The sequence below is a fragment of the Gossypium hirsutum genome, chromosome D04 (genome assembly GCF_007990345.1).
Source record: "Gossypium hirsutum isolate 1008001.06 chromosome D04, Gossypium_hirsutum_v2.1, whole genome shotgun sequence".
In the NCBI taxonomy this organism is placed as follows: Eukaryota; Viridiplantae; Streptophyta; class Magnoliopsida; order Malvales; family Malvaceae; genus Gossypium; species Gossypium hirsutum.
The window spans coordinates 21370891-21387887 of NC_053440.1; positions in this window are offsets into that span (position 1 = coordinate 21370891).

The window sequence follows — 16997 nt, forward strand, 5'->3', positions numbered from 1 at the left end:
GGTTAGAAATTCTGGTATATTATCATTAATCCATCTGTTGAATTCCAGGAAAATAGTAAGACAAGCATCTACAACAACTACAGCCCTACACATTCATCAAAGAATAAGGATTTGATCCATTAATGAGAAATTGTAAAGGAGTATACGAAATTGCAACAGAAAGAGAATGACTAATTTTTGTTTGTCAGATGAAGAACCAACAATAATACCCGTGGTGTAGGAATTCTATCTTGCCTTGAAAGAGAGGGAAGCGATAAGATCGTTCTACGAGCTGCAAACATTTGTCAAAGTTAGAAGGGTCAACGTCTTGGTAACTTAAAGAAGTATATGTCAATTTCCTGATGCCCTATATTATTATCGCAATTACTTATACAAAACATATCTCAAAGAGTTTAAAACCATAGACAAAGAGGAGATTTTTTAGATTTTTAATAGAGGGAAAAGAAGTTTGGACGTATCAAATAGGAACAGCAATACTTGAGACATTCAACCAAACGCTAATGACTTAAAAAGCAAAAATATGGATGAAATTTGTGTGTTCAAGAATTTGGCCTATAATCGATCTTTCTGATATTAGCTCGGTCCAAGCCATTCTAGTTTATGCCATATTCCAAAAGAAGAAAATATGCATTGGTACGTGGATATATCGAAACATGATTTAATGTGTACGAAATTAGAGAAAAGGAACATTCATTTCGCATCTTATTACAAAGTTATGTAAAAGAGCAGAAGCGCCTATGGAGCGACTGGATAAAGATATGAATCCTCCAAAGAAACTCCTAGGAGTTGATGTCTATAAGTAGTATGTAATATTACGGAGAAAACAAAAGGAAGAGAGGAGAAAAAGAGGACTCCAAGAGGAAGATGAATAATACATTATGATAATATATACATCTAGTAAGATTTTTTTTGTTCAAATTCAGTTAGGAAAGTTAAGTTAATTTTTAGGATATTACAATTAGTCATATTTGATAAACTACTAGAATTAAATTTATATATTTATGAATTTTTGTACAAAATCCTCACATAGCAGAAACACAAACATTGTGAACTTTCAACGATCAAAGGAGGAGGCACCCATAAATAGTCTACAGAACTACCACGATCAATAGGGTAATTTATTTCCTTATCTTTTTAGGGCTACACATTGAGGACAACGTGTTTTCTAAAGTGTGGGGAGGTAGCATAGGAAAATATTTTTAATTTTTACGCTTGTCTTTGATTTTTATTGTCGATTGTGTGCTTGAGCTTATAAAAATACAAGTGATTGGTTAGGAGCATGTATATAGGTTGATTATATTTACTATAAATTCAACATGATAGTAGATGATTTAAAATTTTTTATTATTAGGCTACTAAGTTCTATATATTACACTTTAAATAGGCATTGAGCAATTGAATGTACCATATGACATATGAAATACAGGGAAATGAGAATGTTAGTATGTATGATAAATTGTTGAATTTGTGATTATTTCGCTGATTAAATTTGTGAATATTGAGATACCAAGGGATGATCTAAGGCATTGTTTGGTATACATCTGGAGCTAAAAAGTTAACCCTATTTATCCATCCTTAGTACCTATATTTAAGCCAGAAAACACTTCTTAACGAACCTTTATGCAAAATCCGAGCCAAAAATGTTAATTTGTATTTTCCCTTTTACTTTGATCCTAAATTCCACAACTATAGACTTCTAACCATATGTATTGAGGGTTAAGTAGATACATTACGGTGAGATTTTGTAAAAATAGAGTGAAATAGAAAATATCAGTGTGACAAAGTAATTATAAGTTAGCCAATTTGTGCAGCAAAAGAAAAAATTCGAAAAGAAAATTAAAAAATGAGTAGAAAAAGTTTGTAAAAGTAAAATCATTTGTGAATGAGAAATGTAACATCCCTAACTCGTATCCGTCGCCGGAACAGGGTTACAGAGCATTACTGGAGTTTGCAATTCAAATGGATAGAAAATTTAAACATTTCATAACATATCATTAAACATATTAAAACAAATTCAAAACATAAAAATTGTCCTTTATTCGAGTCCTTGAGGCACAAAATACACATTAGAAACAAGTCAGGACTAAATCGAGATCCCAAAGAAATTTTTAGAAAACATTGAAATTTTTCAATACTGCAATGGTTACACAGCCGTGTGGCGAGGCCGTGTGACTCACACAGTCAATAGACACGCCCGTGTCTCAGGTCGTGTGGGCATTCGAAGTAGGGACACATGGTCGTGTCCCAGCCCGTGTAACTCACTAACTTAGGTCACACGGCCAAGCCACATGCCTGTGTGCCAGGCCGTGTAACAACCTAACTTGCAACCCTTTGAAAGCTACAGGGGACATACGGCCATGTCACCTGGCCGTGTGTCACACACAACTCAGACACACGCCCATGTCTGTGCCCGTGTGGATGAAAATAGGCCTTTTTACAAGCCATTTTTCTCACCCAATTTTGCATGTACCTACACACAACACTGCACATACTTGCAAGACATTACCAAGCATCCAAATCACACATAAACAAGTCTTATACATATGGAATTATATCATAAACCAATATGCCCTTAGGCACCTCAATTAATAATATATAAACATGCCTAATCATGTATTCAATTTGACCAAATAATCAACTAACTTGCATGCATATTTGCACCAATACATACCAAATAATTTTCTTACCAAAACACAACCATTTGGTACCAAAATGCCATTCAATAATTACCATCAATTGTCATTTAAGCTACTCAAAAAAAGTACCAATTCTCAACAAGTCACAAGCTATATAAATTATGCATATTCATCTATCATTTCATCTTCCATCATTCAACCACATTAAAACTAATATTTACATGCCAAAAACAAACTCATATTACCATAAAAATACCAAAACACAAGCCAAACAAATGGCCTTTTCAACAACTAAACATATAGGTCAACATTAGCCACAATACCTATACATGCCATTATAACCAAAATTAAATATCCAAAAGTACCAAAAGAGCTAGTGGATAGTGTCATATAGCTCCGACAAGCTTCCAACCCAAACGAGCTTCCGATTCACTATAAAACACGGAAAATAACACTGAGTAAGCATTTAAGCTTAGTAAGTTTGTATAACTTAGAATTTAACTTACCATTTAATCAAGTAATAAGTAAGTAACATATACATTTTGGTCAAATGCCTAAGCACATATATACCAACCAATATTAGCCATGTAAATACATATATGAACCAATACTCATGTATGAGCTCAACAATTAATCAAATTGCATATACACGTATCGTCCATTTCATATATCTATATATATCATGTAACATCATTTCCATGTATTTCATGTGTATACCTATAATAGTTCATATCAAACTCATACCATTTCGTATCAGAACATTTTCCGTTGAATCATTTAGAATACAGTTGGATACCTGGGATAGCTCACACATAGTGTGCTAGCTCTTATAATTGTAATCCATCAATTCATGTACATGTATGCTCATACGAGCTCTGAATCGATATGCTCATTTAAGTTGAAGATTGGTGTGCTCTCACGAGCTATAAATCGGTAACCCTAATGACATTTCATTTGTATCCTATAGATTCCTAAGGTTCAAATGAGACTCGGTATTTTGTCGAACTTTATTCGATATGCAATCACGTAAATTTATAACAATTCACAATTCATAAATAATTCAATATAAATCTATATGGGTAAATTTAATTCAATTTAACATATAATTGATTCAATTTAATCCAAAACATATTTTTAGCAAAATTACCATTTGCCCCTGTACTTTTAAATTCTTTACAATTTAGTCCCTAGCTCATAAAATGAAAATTCATGCAATTCATGCTTAACCCACTATAGCCAAATTTTATATAGGTCCCTAAAAACCCTATATTTCATTTATCTCACAAATTTACCATGTATAATTTCTATTTTTTTCAATTTAATCCCTATTTGACAATTTCATCAAAAATCACTTAACAAAAGTTGTTTATCTATTAACAACTAAGCATTTTCTTTCATAAATAATAAAAAATAATACACATTCATTCATGGAAAAACTTTAATAGTTTGAAAGTTTCACAAATTAGTCCCCGAGCTAGTTAGATTAAGCTAGAACGATCCCAAGAAGGTAGAAATTATCAAAAACGAGATAAAAATACATACCTAATCAAGCATGCAAGATTGCCGAATGCCAAAACTAAAAAATTGCTTCCTAAGATTTCAGTTTCGGTTGAAAATTATGAAAGAAAGGTGATAACCTAATTTATTTTATTTTAATTTAACTTTAATTACTAATTAACTTTTAAAAACATTAAAATTTACACAATTTCCAAGCCATGTACATCCACTAACACCATTAATGGTCTATTTACCATATAAAGACTTCCACTTTAATGTTCTATAGCTATTTAATACCTTTAGCTATTAGATCTCAACTTTTGCACTTTATGCAATTTAGTCCTTTTTATCAAATTGAACATGTAAATGGTAAAATTTCTTAATGACATCTTTATATGGTATTATTATCATGCTATAGAAAATAAAATAATGATAAAATAAATTTTTTGATTTCAAATTTGTTGTCTCAAAATCACTGTTCTGATTTCACTGAAAATGGGTTGTTACAAGAAATGCATAGAAAAAGAAAGAAAAGTGACAAAGTCACCAAAAATAGAGAAACTCGTTCATTAGTTCACTTAAAATCTTGAGCTAGTCATAGTTTTTGTATTATGTTGTGATTTCCTATGGAGAAATAAGGAAGGTGAGAGAAGGATAAATACTACAGTGAACGGGAAAAGGGTCGCTAAGGGGGAAGAATAGGTAACAATACGATATGTCAAACAATTTTTGTGCTTGAAACAATTTGTTGCTTATTGTTCTTGAATTCATACCTATCTTGAGCCTCTAAACATTAGGAGTCGAAAAGCCCTATGTGATCTAGGTAGACTTATTTACAAATTGGCATCATACTAAGTAATTACATTTATGACTGTTTGTATTCTGCTAGGATAATCAAATTACATGTATAACTTATTGATGGATCCTTGTATTTGAAACCCTCAATGCTTGTATGCTTTGTAATATTCTGAACTTAGATGTTTGATATTAAAACTGGTAAGGCAACTATATACCACGCCAAGATTATGTGTGAATATGAGACACTTAGTTATGTGCACCAAAGCTAATAGTTGTACTATATTTGCTCAAGGGTCGTCTTTTCATTTACTGCTTTTGTTTGCCTTGCTTGAGGACAAGCAATGACTTAAGTGTGGGGGAGTTTGATCTATCATAATTTGGTGTAGCAGATTAAACTAGTTTTCGCATTTGATGAGCTTGAATACAAGCGCATTAGTTAGGTTTTAGTTAAGTTTCATTACTTTATTTAAATTCAATAAATTTTGTAATTTGAGTCTTTTATTGACCTTAGGGGTCGACTAAGGCCTAAAGGTGAGCTAATATGCTTTGTGAGTGTGCAGGAGACCATTAGAAGGTATGCTAACTTGATACTGGTTGCTGTGTTGCAACACAGAGAGATGGATGTCGCAACATAGGAAGCATAATAGAAGAATTTTAAGACTGCCTTTGGTGTCGCGACACAGCCTGAGGATGTCACGAAACCCTTGAAGATACCTTGAAGATAAGCATACTGCCTTCGATATTGTGACACAGGACCTGATGTGTCGCGACATCGACTTTGTACGAGAAATAATTACAAGCTAAGCGCATTTTGGTCCGCACAATCAAACATTAAAGCACGAGAATGAGAGCTGACCTAGGGTTAAGGACGACGACCAATCTAATTCTATAAATAGGCTCATTTAGCACATGTTAGGGACAACTTTTCATATTGTATAATTTTCTTCATAGTTTTAGTCATTAGTTTTCTCTTTTCTTAGGCGTTAGGACTATTTTTAGTTTAGTTATTTGTTATTTGTTGGGAGATCCGATCCGTGGAACTCAATCGAGTCTGTGTGGATTCGACATTATTTTTAATACAATTCAGGCTACTTTTAAGCTTTATTTTCTTGATTCATTATTCACGTTTTTTTATATCAAGTTTGTTATGTTTATAAGATCCATCAGGAACTAATCCTTTTATGGGGGATTAGTGAGTGGAAGTATGATTAATTAATTATTTTGTAGGGTTTTCTTAACGGATCAGCTATTTGGGTGAGGAAGAACATAAACCCTAGGCTTGACAGCCCTAGGAATTTATTTAGGTGAGAATTAACCCAAAATTGGTATAGCCTATCCGTGAACACCTTAGCCCCAAATTGGTCTAGACTGTAAGGTCGAGAGATAAGTAGTTCTTGCCGACTCATTATTCTAGTGGAAGATCGAAAGATCATGTTGTAGTAATGACTAGTTGATTAAACGAGAAGCCCAAAGCAACTATTGGTTATGATTACTGAAGCAAGCTAATCACCCATGCTCAGATTTGATAACTGTTTACTTATCGATTTCCCAATGCTTCTTTATTTATGTTATTATAATTACAAATACCACAAAAATTTGTATCTATGTTTATTTGTAATGTAATTTATTTAAAGTACTAATTAGATCTATTTGTGTTTAGATTAGGATTAATTTAGTGCTCACCTTCCTTGGGTACGATACTTGGAGTATTCACCTACTTTGTTGTAACTGTATTAGAACTCGACCCGTATACTTGCAGACACCACCTATTTAACATATTTTTGTGTAGGATTTCTACTCTGGACGTTGGTACGTTTAGAGGCAGTCAACCATTCATTAACCAACATTCATATCTATTCAAAAGGTGCCAAAACATGCCAAATTATACCAATTCACAAACAACCTAAGTGCCTAACCAATATGCCCTCATTGGCACCACAATTTAAACATAAACATCAATCAATCAAACAAAAGCCATATTCAACATGTCAATCTCTCCCAAACATCAACAATGTACCAAATACCACATATCTTAGCATTTACTAAAATTTGCCATATATGTCTCAAACAAATCGCCAATATTATACATATAAATGCATTCAAACTTCGAGTTTCAAACAATCATTGTTTACCATATATGCATACCAATCATCAAAACATTTCCATATAGCTTTTAAGAACAACATTACAATATAATCATATTGAAACTTTATAATTCCATTACTTAACTTTAGAACATATATTCTCAAGACATACTTATAGATAACATTCAAAGCTTACAATATTAACTAAACAACTTAAACTAATAAATGCATATACCACAACCATCAACTAACATATATACCATATATATCATTCAAGTTTTACCATTTCCCCAACAATTTCATGAACCGAGATCAAGCATACCATCATCACACAAGCTATCATCATAGACTATATAAGCATAGCATAAGAATCATTAATTTCAACCTTATACAAAATAACCATTATAACACATTATAGTTTCAATCCATAACTTCAAACTACTAACCCAAGGTAACCTATATACATGCCACAAAACTAGGATAAATGAGTCAAAATCTACCGAGATTGAAGCTTGATAGTTTGAGCCTTGAAGTTGATCCGACTGCCTAGTTTCGCAAAAAACCAACCGCAAAAAATAGGAAAAGAAATAGAGTAAGCTTATAAATATTAGGAAGTTTATAGGTGTTTAGACAAACTCTTACCTCAATTTGCAACTAAGTAAATATATATAATTAAAAGATCTCCTGTCAAGATATTTACAACAATAAGGAGAGTGATAAATCTTGAAAAGAGTTATATTTCATGCCTTTAGGTCTAGTCAATTGCTTGTACTTAGGTACATTTAATAGCATTTTAAGATATTTCACTAGTATTTTTATCATTACACGAGGAACTTGGACTGTGTTTAAATATTAGGTACTTTTAATTGCTTGTGATAAGGTTATGTTGGTGGTTTGGCAGGTGGAGGTTGATGAACGAGAAATAAATGAGTGAAGGTTTGTCGAGGCAAAATGTTGGACATTTTGTCTACACAAATGCCAGGGCAATCTAAGAAAATTGATCTAACACTCAACGCATACTAGTTTTAGCCCCCAACTATACTTGTACCAAAAAATATGCTTAAAAAAGAGGAAAAGATAATCTTAGGATGTTCGTTTTTATCCTAGAAAAAATGAATTTAAAAAGAGAAGATAATCTTGGGTTGTTGAAAAAAGAATTTAAAAAGAGGAGAAGATAAACATGGGTTGTTCGATTTACCTTAGGGAAAAAGCTAAACAAAGCAAAATGAGGAAACCCTAAAGGACGAACAAAAGGAGAAGATAAACATGCATTGAAGGACCTAGGGAGTTTCACTATCCCATATTTCATTTGAAATCATTATGTTGGTAAGGCATTATAAAATTTAGGAGCAAGTATAAATCTAATACCTCTGTTTATTTTTAGGAAGCAAGACCTACTATGGTTACGTTGCAACTAGCCAATCGATCCTATGCTCATCCGAAAGGTAAAATTGAAGACGTACTGGTAAGGGTAGATAAATTGAAGACATACTGGAAAGCAAGACCTACTATGGTTACATTGCAACTAGCCAATCAATCCTATGCTCATCCGAAAGGTAAAATTGAAGACGTACTGGTAAGGGTAGATAAATTTATCTTCCCTGTAGATTTCCTTATTTTAGAATGTGAAGCTGACTATGATGTGCCAAATATTCTGGGAAGACCTTTTCTTGCTATTGGCAAGACTTTAATTGATGTGCAGAAAGGTGAATTGACCATGAGGATAAATGATCAGTAGATCATTTTCAATGTATTTAATGCGCTAAAATGTGTTGATGGGAATGAATAATGACGTACCATTGACTTGATAGAAACAATAGTAGAGGAAGAGTTCATGAGGCTTTGCCTTAACAATTCTAATAGTGATGAAGATTCATTAAAGCAGAGACCCTTGTGCACTTTGCTGGAGCAAAATAGACCTTTCAATTTTGATGAACAATGCTTGGTAGCTCATGTATATTCACATGAAACTATTGATGTCAAGGACATGAAAATGGGGGACACATTTAAAGTTAATTGGCAATGCTTGAAGCATTCTTGGGGTGCTCATGTAGAGCGAGACAAACAGTCCATTGATCTTCAAGATGTTTAACTTCAACATCTTGAAAATTCTTTTTATTTTTATTTCATCTTGTCGATTTAAATTTCTTTTAGTTATTTCATTTCCTTTGTTTAATAAACTATAGGAGGGGAAGGGGTTGGGGATGTAGAGCCCGTTGAGACAAATTCTGCTAATAAAGAGAATATGCCCAAAGTACCGGAGGAAGAACCAAAGAAAATAGAGTTTGTCAGCATTAAGACTGACCATGAGGATGAAGAGGAAGCAGAGGTATAAGGTCGCTGCTTGTAAATTAACCCGTTAGATAGAATGAAGTATCTACATACAATCCAAGCAAGGAAAGTTTTCTTTTTCTTTCATACGTATTGTATTGCATAAAATTTTCTATGACATTATTTGTATATAGATAGTCTGTAACACCCCTAACCCGTATCTGTCGTCAGAATAGGGTTACAGAGCGTTACCTTAAGATCGTAACTTTAAAACATACATTTAATACCTTAACATAAACATGGAATAATTCACTCATATACATGCGTAACGTCCCTTAATCGAGCCCTCGAGGCCTTAGAAACACTTTAGAAATGATTTGGGACTAAATCGAAAATATTTAAAACATTTAAGAAAATGTTGGAAAATTTGAACTGTAGGGGTCACACGATCATGTGGCCAGGTCGTGTGACTCACACAGTTGAGACACATGGCCGTGTCCCAGCCTGTGTAACAATCGAAATAGGGACACATGGCTGTGACCCAGCCCGTGTCCATGCCCATGTAACTCTTTGAGTTGGGTCACGCGACCAAACCACACGCCCATGTACTAGGCTTTGTAACACTCGAAATGGCCTCACATGCTTGTGTGACAAGCCGTGTGCTAGGTTGTGTAACTATCTAACTTGAAACCTTTAAAACCTATAGACACACGGCTAAGACACACGCCCGTGTCTTAGGCTGTGTGGACAAGAAATTGGCCAAAATCAAGCCATTTCCTTCACTCACTTCAAGGATGTACTTACAAGCCATTTGCACTTTTAACCAAGGCATCAAAGCACACCAAAAAATGTATAAAATGATCAATTCAAATGACCAAATTCCATTCAACGAATATGCCATATAGGCACCTCAATCACAATCAAACTAACATACCTAAGCTTATGCATAATTGACCATATTTCACTCAATCACATTTACTTATTTCCATCTAAAACATACCATACTTAACCACATTCCAAATACTTCATTCACATACCAAATTGGCTATTGAAGACATGCCTCAACCTAACCATAATATCAAACATCATCAAGATAGCATAAGTACCAAAAGTGTACCAACCATAATAACACATATACATGCCAAACTTATCAAGTAACATAAACCACAAGTGCACCTATATATGTCATTATAAACTTAACCAACACATGAAAACTACTGATATTTATGCTAGATAGTGTGATAAATCTCCAACGAGTATCCAAACCGATCAAGTTTTCAATAATGTAAAAAGTAAAGGAAAGTAATTATGTAAGCAATGAATGCTTAGTAAGCTCGTATAAACTTTAAACATAACATTTCATTTCAACAATGAACTTTATAGGTTAAATATAAACTTATACCATCGCCTCAAGATTCATCAACTACATAATCTTCAACTCAGAAATGAATAAGTCTATCAACATCGTGTATATTTTTCATTCCTAACATAATAGGATTTTATAAGACATATTACACCATCATTAACCTTTTCATAAGACTATGAACTACTCCCTTTACTTACTTTGAACTACTCCCTTTACTTACTTTCCATTCCATTTACTTAGCATAAACTGAAATAACAACATCAAATCACGAATTAGTGTATTTATTCATGACATAGGTAAATTTATCTATAGCATACACAAATTTCTCACATATAAGTATGTCATTCAACTCATCAATATTTTTTTCATCATATTACATCTCAATCATGAACTTACCATTTCATTACTTTTTCTTACCCGTTTCATTTGCATGATAGAAGACATAAGCATAAACATCAACCACATGATAAACCATTTCATTATAAAATAAATCTTTTGATTAATACCACCTTTTCATAAACATAAGCATACTTCTATTTGGACACTTATCATTTCAAAGTATAAAATTACAATTAAGCATGATATAATCCAACCATAAGCTTGGCACAACCCTAAGCATCATCAACAACACATGTTAGTACATCAACGCATAACCCAATTGAATTATCACAAGATAAACTAGATTTACATTAACATAATGCCTTTAAGTTCATACTTTCCATAAACATAAATATACATTCATTGTCTATTTTCAATTCATACCTTTCCATAGATTTATGACATAGTCCATCAGAACACTTACCACTCCTTCCCTTTTCAGGCCCATTGAACCACTTAGAATAATATCATATATGTATGAAAGCTCACACAAAGTGTGCTAAACATATGGTCGAAACCATTCCTTTTCCTTTTCCTTTACGTAGTTGCTCACTCGAGCCATAAAGTGGGTTTGCTCACATAAGCTGATGGTTGGAATGTAAGCTACACGATGCCGCTCACACCAACTGACGAGTATTCATAACAAATGTCAGAACTCAGCCATCAGTAGAACATTCAAGAGCAGCACCCGAAACATGGTAACCCTATTGACATGTCATTTGTATCCTTTATATTCCTAAGGTTCAAGCGGGGCTCAATAATTGTCATAACTTCGTTGGATTTCCATCATTTCTTTACATGATAAATTACATAATAACATATTTATTGATTCATTTACATTAGAAAAACACATTAGAAATTCAATTTAATCAACATTTATGTGATTATAGTTCATATGAACTTACCTCGCTAAATTGCAGCAATGACTAAGTACAGGGGCTATTTGATAATTTTTCTTTTCTCCTTGATTTTCCACTCGTTCTTGATCAATTGTTGCTTGAAGCTAGACTTGGGCTAGGTTTCTTCTCCCCTTTTTTGTTTCGACTAAATGATGAAGAAGATAAATGAATCATCTTTTTACTTTATTTTTCTTATTTAATTATCATTATAATATATAATATAATGTTTTTATAATAATAAACATTATTTTTTAACTAAATAACTCCACTAACCGTCCAAACCCTTTTAAAAATGGTATATTTACCATTCAAGTCCATTTACTTTCATTCATTAAGCCATTTAATCATTCAAATCTAATAGTAATCAAATTTTACACCCTTTATGATTTAGTTCTTTTTAATTAATTATTTAAACATTAAAATTTCTTAACGAAACTTTAATACAACCTTAATAACACTCAGTAAATATTTATAGAAATATTTATGACTTGGTTTATAGAAACGAGGTCCCGATACCTCATTTTCTAAAACCACTTGACTTTAGGGTCAAATCACTTAAACCTAATTGTTCTTCCATTTAACCAAAAATCAATAAATAAAAATTTATCATTACACCATATATTATTCATAAATATTAAATAATAGTATTTACAGGGTCACATGTCAGGTTTGTGGCTCTGAAACCACTGTTTTGACACTTCAAAGAAATGGGTTGTTTCACATGCATTGAGGATAATGTATCCTTTAGGCTTGGGGGTGTATTGTGCATTTAGGTTGCATTACGTGTCTAGTATGTATGTTCATCCTAGTATAGTTAAGTTGTTTTTCATTGCCATGTGATTATTAAGTATTGTTTTATCTATGAAAAGTTCAATCTTTACTCGTGATGTTCAATGATGAGCTTATATTCTTTAGTATATCTAGAACATGTGACAGTGGATGAGGCGTGTTTAACTTAGGTTAGATTGCGTGAAAATTTATTCTTAAAAATGAGATGTTCTATACTCAGTTTTTTTTATTATAGTGAGTGTTTTCTGATGAACTTAGGGTTTTTGAAGCCAAACTCAGTCATTTTGCCACGACATTACTTAAATAAAGGACAGTAGGCACTCTAATGCTTAGAATTGTCAAGTAAGTCAGTACCACTTTGTTTTTTTTATCATGTTGTTGACTAGAAAGGTGAGTCCGAGTAAGAGTGTGTAATAAAGAAAAGAGGCACTCCATTGTAGCAACATGCTGAGTAACAAAGTAGCTTGAGTTTAGGTAACAAATGAACTGAGTACATTAGGAGATATTTGCTATAGCCAGAAAGCATACATGAGTACTTAGGAAATTTTGTTTTTAGGGACAAATTTTCTGCATTACCTTTGTTGAAATGAACCTTTGACATTCGACCAAGTTTTTAGAGAAAAAAGACTGCTAAGAACTGATGTATATGTTATTCTTTTAATAGATTAACAGTACAAGTAGTTATATGCAAGGGTAAAAATTTGTGCAGTCATGCATTCATATGTATTTTGCTTGAGGACAAGAAATAACTCAGGTTTGGGGGTGTGATAACTCTTAAAAAGAGTTATATTGCATGCCTTTAGACCTAGTCAATTGCTTGTACTTAGGTACATTTAGTAGCATTTTAGGACATTTCACTAGTACTTTTATCATTGCATGAGGAGCTTGAAATGTGTTTAAATATTAGATACTTTTAATTTCTTGTCGTAGGATTGTGTTTGGTGGTTTGGTAGGTGCAGGTTGAGGAACGAGAAATAAAGGAGTGAAGGTTTATTAAGGCAAAAGGTTGAACATTTTTCAGTACAAATGCCGTGGCAATTCTAGAAAGACCGAGTCAACAGTCAATGCATATCAGTTTCAGCCCAACTATACCTGTACCAGAAAAATCTTCCTAAAAAGAGGAGAAGATAATATTGGGATGTTGGTTTTTATCATAGAAAAAGAGAATTTAAAAAGAGGAGAAGATAAACATGAGTTGTTGGATTTACCCTAGGGAAAAACTATAACAAGCCAAAGGAGGAAACCCTAAAAGACGAACAAGAAGGAGAGATCCTTAGGCAAGAATAGAGGGTAGCAGCTGAGCAGTGACAGGAAGGGGAAGATGAAGGCAGTCCCTTTCAACCATCGCAGGACACTGTGCTGCTGGAGTGTGAACTAGACACGCGAAAGTTGTCTTCCCGTATTCTTACGTAGTTCTTACTTTGTTCTTTCATGAATTGAATGATGAAAATGGTGTTGGATGTTATTTTGGTTTTGAATTTTACGTGCCAACCCATGACCTAAATATCATCGAGTTGGGATTACATGATGAACCTTTTATTTTTTTTAATGGTTGAAGCATAGATCCGAATCAATTTACTGTTTCGTTCAATTGCATTATTTTAAATTGTATGTGCGCAATCCCTAGACATAGATGATTGTTTAGTATACCCATAACTAAATCTAATTCTTAAAAGGTTGGATTAGTTGTATCAAAATTGAATGATATGAGCAAGTACTCGACCGATACTTGCAGTATACTCTAGACATAGAGAAGCGGTCATATAGAAGAAAAATAATGCAGGGTACCACATTAATGCCTATAGTCATGGGCAAGGTAACCTGAGGTTTTTGCTCTTGAAAGAAGCAGACCATTTTAGAACTCTTCTGAGCAGTAAACTGGGTATGATTTTGCTAAGGCATTATTGACAGTAAGGGTAAATTCTTAGTAATCCCAACCTTCCAAATCAACATCATATATCCTTTATTCTTTACCGTCGTATCTTACAATATCATTCTTAGTTATTTACTTGATCGTTTACGTAATATTCCCATAGTAATTCTCATAATTGCCATTACATTTCTACTCTCGTTTTACCATAGCATTTCCAAGTATTCATTAATTCCACATGTTGCATACATTATTATTCCCTTTAATTGCCACTGCATACTTACCATAGCTTTACCATAGCATTAATTTCATTTTATTATAATAAGTTGACCACTTTTGTGTCTCAATCCGATCCTCATGGGAATGATACTCACTCATAACTTTATTACTTGATTCAATGTGTATACTTGCACAATTCGCATATTATTTCACAGGCGACAGTGAGCATTTCACATATCAATCGTATAATCTCTCAATCATTCGTACTACTTATTTCAATATCATTTAGTAGGAAAGATCCAACATATAAATCATATTAACCAATTGATCATGTCAATTCATATTCACATTCATATACCATTTCTTTTAAATATATAACTCTGTCACAAATATCACATTTACAAAGTGAGAATTTCATACTTATAACTATAAACTCTATTGTCATTTTGATATCATTTCAAAAAACTTTTAAACACATACACCTCATTCATTCAATTTCATCAATTAACATTTCAATAATTGTACCAATAGATCATTTACAAGCAAATACATGAAGTCAATCCATAAATTTTCTTTTAATAGTTGGCTCGATGAACTATAGTAACATAATTGGGATACTCATGTACCCATAACACACCAGAGAGCATCGAAATTCTAACAGAGGCACCAAATTCAAAACAAAGACACATATGTGCAATCCCATACAAGTGCACGTTCTAACCCTATTGGCATGCCAATCATATCCTAATCATTTACTACGTTCAAATGGGCATTTAATGGATTTCATAACATTATAACTTGAAGGCACTTCAAGAAATATTCTTATACACATGTTGTAATTCGATTATTTTCTTTTCGAAACATATACATTATATATATTCATCACATTTCAAGTAAATCTTACTCACCTTACATTCAACCGTATATAGTTAATATCCTCAATCCAATATCAATAATTCAACCACAAATTAATTAACTAACTCATAACAACACATAACACGAACATATAAACATATATCTATTCTATGAACTTACCTAATACAACCAGCAAGCAAATTTGTTCCTAGGGACTATTCTATAATTTTCCTTTTTTCCCAAACTTTCCTCCATACAGTTCAATCCTTGATCTATATAATAATTAAATTCAACTTATTAAATTTAAATACATTATCATATTAATTTTTATGTATATGACTTATAATTTCTATTTTTCAAAATTTCCCTAAACTTTTACACTTTGTTCAATTTAGTCTTTAAAATCGAAACTATTTAAATTCAGACATTTCACCCCTAATATTCATAATCGAACTGAACAACACCCCTATACAGCCTTTGAACATTCAAAAATTTACAATTTAATATGCTAAATTTTTCCAAAATTTCTTATTAGTCCTTAGGTTCAAAACTATCAAAAATTTCTTTACAAAATTGTCCTATTTAATTTAACAATCAAGTTTACAAATTCATCATTTTACACTAAGAACATCAAAGAACCATCAATGACAAGTTTCCAAACACTTAAAAATTTTAAAAACTAGTCCCTCGGTTAACTAGATTTCATTACAACGATCTCAAAAACATTAAATTTATAATAAAAAAGGACCAAGAAAACCCTTACATGCATGAGTGAATAACAAGGCCGAAACTCCAAGGTGTTGAAATGGTGTTTTTGAATTTCAAACTAAAGAATGAAGAAGATGGAAGATTTTTCCCTTTTTGGTTTTATTATTAATAAAATTTTAATCATTAATTTAATATATTATTTTGGTGACATAAAAAGAGTACTCAAACTAATTACAAAACCTAAAACATCTCTCCCAACGGGGAGGTCTCATACAAACATAAATCATAAGAATTGTAATGCGTTAGTTTAACCATTCTATCAACATCTTGATTGTATTCTCTAGATATATGTCGAACATTCTATTGATCAAATCGTAATAGAATTTGGTGAATCCTCCTGATCAAAGCAGAACTGGAGCCTTTTGTTGTCCTCTCCTATATAACATTTACTACCTCAAGGTTATCAGTTTTAATTGAAACGTGACCAAAGCCACACTCACAAAGAAGAGTCAAGCCATCCAGGATGCCTCACAATTTGGCATAAAAAATGGAACAATTCCCCAAAAATCTATTAAAACCCAAAATCCATACTCCATCATTGTTTTTCGTATGCCCCCCGCCTTAGCG